This window comes from Herpailurus yagouaroundi, unplaced genomic scaffold (assembly GCF_014898765.1).
Source record: "Herpailurus yagouaroundi ecotype Mexico unplaced genomic scaffold, PumYag 183, whole genome shotgun sequence".
NCBI lineage: Eukaryota > Metazoa > Chordata > Mammalia > Carnivora > Felidae > Herpailurus > Herpailurus yagouaroundi.
This window is the reverse complement of record NW_024412414.1, coordinates 715,070-720,582: the sequence shown is the minus strand read 5'-3', so window position 1 is coordinate 720,582 and position 5,513 is coordinate 715,070. Positions and strand designations below refer to the sequence as shown.

General features: G+C 40.2%; 1 pseudogene; it reads right to left on the bottom strand.

The window, feature by feature from the left end:
• Positions 1–3,628: 3,628 nt before the first annotated feature.
• LOC121041389 (actin-related protein 2/3 complex subunit 3-like) lies at positions 3,629–4,500 on the bottom strand (annotated as a pseudogene).
• Between the last annotated feature and the right edge of the window lie 1,013 nt (positions 4,501–5,513).

The following is a 5,513-nucleotide window of genomic DNA, read 5'->3' as shown; positions in this document are numbered from 1 at the left end:
AATGCAAATGTAATAAAATATCTTCCAGAATATAGAAGACTAGGGCACATTCTCAACTTGTTTTATTTAAGGCAAGCATTACCTTGATACAAAACCAAGAACATTCCAAACAAACAAACAAAAAAAACAGAAACAAAATTCCTCATGACTATAGGCAAAAAAATCGTAAAAATAATTTAGAACACAGAATCCAGCAATACATATAAAAAATCATAACCTTTGAAAGTGCCATTAAAGAAAGATGACATACTTAGGAATTATTTTAACAAAACCTGTAAAATCTATACACTGAAATCTATAAAACTTGTTTAGAGATATTTTTAAAGACCAAAATAAATGGTGAGATACACCATAGTCATAGATCAGAAGACACAAAATTGCCTAAATTTTTGTTCTCAAATTAGTTTAGAGATTCGATGCAATCATAATCTTAGCAGTCTTTTCCACATACATTAATAAGCTTCATCTAAAATCTACATGGAGGGGCACCTGGGTGGCTCAGTCGGTTAAGCGTCTGACTTCGGCTCAGGTCATGATCTCACGGTTCGTGGGTTCGAGCCCCACGTTGGGCTCTGGGCTGACAGCTCAGAGCCTGGAGCCTGCTTCAGATTCTGTGTCTCCCTCTCTCTCTGCTCCTCCCCCACTTGTGTTCTCTCTCTCCCCCCCCTCTCTCTCTCTCTCTCTCAAAAGTAAATAAACATTAAACAAAAAATTTTTTTTGAAAAAAAGAAAAATGAACGTTGACCAGAACCTTACACTACAGATGAAAATTAACTCAGGATAGTCACAGTCTTCAAAACTAAATCAGCTGAACTAAAAAGTCTTTTGGAGAAAACATCAGACCATATTTGCAATGTTGTGTAGGCAAAGATTTCTCAGGACACAGAAGGCAATTACCATAACAGAAAAAAATGATAATTAGACTTTGCAAAGACTACTCTTATTTATCATAAGTCAAAATTTCAAATATTAATAGGAAAGCCATATACTGAAAGAAAATATGTGAACAATATTTATCAGCCAAATACTTGTATCCAGATTCTTTAACAACTACAGCTCGATAACAAAAAGATAAACAAACCATTAACACTGGCAAAAGACATAAGCAGACATTTCACAAAGCAAGATGTCTGGACAATAAACACTAGACAGCACAAAATAAACACAGGAAGAATTGCTCACTTCGTCTTTAGAGACTGCAGTAAGTACTCCAGTGATATTCCACTACACATTCGCTGGGATATTTAAAGTTAAGAACCAAACAACAAAAATGTGGCAAGGATATTAATCAACTAGAAGTCTCACATATTTCTGGGAAGAACACAAAATGGTACAATGAGTGACACTTGGAAAGTTTTTGCAGTTTCTTGCTGAGTCAAACGAATACCCTTTTACTCAGCAATTCTACGTGCGCATTTATCCGAGAAAATTGAAAGCATGTCCACAAAAAAGCCAAACTTAGTTGGCGGATGTATTTGCTAGCTGATGCTCACCTGACACTACTGGAGGAGAGACCTCGGCCGTTGGCATCTGTGATCACCACCCACCCCCCCCCCCACACACACACAGCTTTCCACTCTTGCTTGGAATGTCTGCTTAGCAGTCACAGAGAACACTTCCCTATTTCATTAACAAATTTTTTTTTGAGAGAGAGAGCGAGAGAGTGCATGAGATGGGGAGAGGGGTAGAGGGAGAGAGAGAGAGGGAAAAAAATCTTAAGCAGGCTCTACACTCAGTGCATAGCCTGCTGTGGGGCTCAATCCCACGAACCTGGGATCATGATCTGAACTGACATCAAGAGTTGGCCATTCAACTGACAGCCACCCAGGCGCCCCAAGTTTCCATATTTCTGATCAGGGCACAAATGCAGACCTGAGGATGGATCCTACATGGTCTGGATTAGTCCACATCCATGAAAGACCTGTTAACGTTTAGGGCACTTTTTAAATGAAACCTTGATTTACTAAATAGCAATGGTCTACATTTAGTCTGGGTAGGAATGTATCCCCCAGCCCAGAGCATCTTATTTTCCTTTCTTTAAACTTCTTTGAATGTACAGAAACTTTTGTCTTCTTTCTGATTCCCTTTCTAATGAATTTAATTGGGGAAAAAATGTGAGAATCACTCAAGATCATATCGTGGAAGGATTCTACTTTTACAGGGATGTCCTTATGAAAGTCTGCGATGGCTTTACTGCCAGAAAACCCTCTGGTCAGCACCACACTGTTCCATCATGATGTGTTTCTCACCGGTGGTCTCAGAGGGATCAGAACCTGGATTTCTCAGTACCTCAGTCACAGAATGCAGAAGGTTCCCAGCTCTTTGCAGGCACCTGTTCCATCCCCCCAAAAATCTGGGGTCACCAATGTGCAGGGGATGCATGTTTATAACCCAATGTGGGGCCACTGCAGGCATTCCTGGAAAATGAAAACCAATCGGCTCCAAATGGGTTTTGCTGCCTTCACCTGTTGCCATGAGGGATATTTTTATACCTAATTTAAGTTGAGGACTTGTATGAAGCATGGAAATCATGGGATGCATGAGCGATGCTACCTAGAAACCATGAGTTTCATCTGAGAATTGACCTAGGGACGAGGGTGTCCATCACACTGGAGAGACAGGATGCTCACAGCCACTCTGAACTCACGGGAGGTGCAAGGAATCTCTTACCAAAGTAGTGGTATTGCAAAGTCTGACGTGAGACTGTACTAACTTGATTTTAAGACTGAAATGAGAAAACTTAGTAAGTTCTACCATGATTGTGTTCTCTTCTGACCTCTCCACGCAGATGTGGCAAGGGAAGTGATTGGGAAAGTTTTGAGCTCAGCTCTTCCCAGGAGAGAATCAAGTAGAGTTAAGAGACAGGGAAAATGTTTCCACTGGGGACCCCATGGTTCTGCCCTCCCCCATCCTGTCCCTGTCACCTTTCTATAGACACTGAGATGACAGGCCTGTAGAAAGATGAGCTAATGACATCCTTGCCTTTAAACTGTGCAGATTCTTGGGGCGCCTGGGTGGCTCAGTCGGTTGAGTGTCCAACTTTGGCTCAAGTCATGATCTCACGGATTGTGAGTTCGAGCCCCACATTGGGCTCTGCGCTGACAGCTCAGAGGCTGGAGCTTGTTTCAGATTCTGTCTCCCTCTCTCTCTGCCCTGACCCCGCTTGTGCTCTGTCTCTCTGTCTCTAAAATAAATAAACAGTAAAAAAATATTACAAAAATATTTAAACTGTGCAGATTCTTCCAGTGTGCACAGGTCACCCTACATGTCCACCCAGATAAGTGTGAAAAACTTCCCCAGACTTAGAATCAGTGCCCGGGTAGGGTCCTAGGCAGGTGGTGGAAGTGGGCAAATTGGGTGTAATAGGGAAGTTTCTGGTAGCCTCTGATGAGCCATCCAGCTCTAACCATCTCCCACAGCTCAGAGGACTATTTTCTCTGCTGTGCACTGCGACCATTCATTTCTCGGAATAAAATGGCTTTCATTTATTTCCTATATCAGTTCAGAAGGTACATATTATTATATTATCGACTCATTTTAAACTAAAACCTTACTAATTCATATTCATACTCATCTTGAAAGGGCACATTTCAGGTCTGGTCTTTTATTTATTTATTTTTTTGGAATGTCAGAAATGTCTTTATTATTACTTGTTCTTATTAAGCACCAATTCAATACTGCAGAAAATTTCCAATTACCCTTCGACAATCCATTCTTCCCTCCCCCACCCAAATTCTTGATAAAGAGCTCTTCAAGCGAAGACACACTCTCTTCTCTCTTCTGTAAAAAACTTTATCAAATAAAGGCAAAGAAATGTGTTCATCTTGCTGTAAAATGCTGCCCATGGCTGTGGAAAAGTGTCTGCCCAGGCTCCTTTTATTGTCCAGGTCCTGAAAGACTCTCGTTCATGAACTGTCTCTTCACAAGCAAATCCACCACGTGCTGAGGGTCCAAAACTTTCTCACAAAGTCTCAGTCAAGTCTCTTGTTTCAGCTGCCGTAACAGGCCCTCATCACCTCATAATCCTGTTTGTTTGCAGGTTTGGCATAAATTGCATTAAGTGGAAAACCAGGCTCTCCAGGAGTGGGAAAATTAGTGAATCCCAGCATATATATTTCTTTCTCACTTTGGATTTTGGAATTGCACTTTTGGAGTTTCTTTAGACACTCAGAAATGCAGACAGTTATATATATCAAGGTTCTATCAGCTTCATTCTTAATCTCATAGTTTTGGAAGAAGAAGTAATAAATGGTTTCATCTACAGTATCTGTATCTTTTGTCTCTCTAGGGGCAGGTCATTTGAACTGACTTCTGATAGGCAACAGTGCCATGTTTCCAATGAGTTTGGTGTCAGGGTCCACAGGAGAAGAGTGGTAAGCGGGCATCTGGGCACCGCCTGGGTTTCAACCTACAGGAGGAGGTTGGGCATCAGGTCTGGTTCTTAATTACTCAGTTGACGTCTCTCCATGAGTCAACTAGAACTATTATTTAATAAGTGTCTTCTATAATTTGTGTAATTAAGAAAACTTAGATTCTTTATTGGGAAATAAGGTTCTTTGTTCAAAAAATTGTTTTACAAAGCAAGTTTAACTTCATAGTACTATACGATATCCACCAGTATTTTCTCACGAAACCTTTCTTGCCCCAGTTTTAATTTCACAGATTTCAAATTAATGGCATCAGCACTTAAGCTTGTGCCCTAACAGTTAGGAAATTTCAAATCACAGGACACTGGAAGTAAGGTTGCAACTAATTAAAAATAAAGAAAACAAAGTGATGATGATAGATGTCTCTTCTGCTTGTTTAAGAACACTATCTCCCAAAAATTTGTGAGGAGAAAGACTATTTGGGTCCATTTATCTTTTCTCTACAAATTAGTTCATATTCATTTAACAAATTCCTCTACCCCATCCATTTATGGATATGCCAGAACACATTTCATTAGGAAGAAAATTTATGACTCTGATCGCTATGTTTGGGCTTTAAGTTATTTTTTCAAACTTTACCTTATGCATTTATTATGAAGAGGTAAACATGAACTGATCTCCTTTCTTGTTACTGAAATACAAAGATTTTGGTGATAAATAAAAGTGAAATCAGTTTAGCAAAAAAGACATACTGCTCTTATTTCACCACTGTTTGGTTGATCAGGGAAACCAATTCTCATGTAGGACCATTTGAGTTCCTGAGGTTTGACAACTCTGTATTTGTGATGTAGTGCCTCTGGGATTTTAATGTTTCTTTAATTTGGAGAAATAATTACTCTTCTCATGATTCTTCTTCTTCTTTTCCTTTTTTTTTTTTTTTGAGAAAGAGCAAGAGAGCACACACATGAGTGGAGGAGGAGCAGAGGGAGAGGGAGAGAGAGAATCTCGAGCAGGCTCCATGCTGCACATAGAGCTCTGAGTTGGGGCTTGATCTCACAATTGTAAGATCATGACCTAAGCGGAGATCAAGAGTTGGCCATTTAACCGAGTCACCCAGGTGCCCCCAGGATCCAGTGGTTTTAAAGC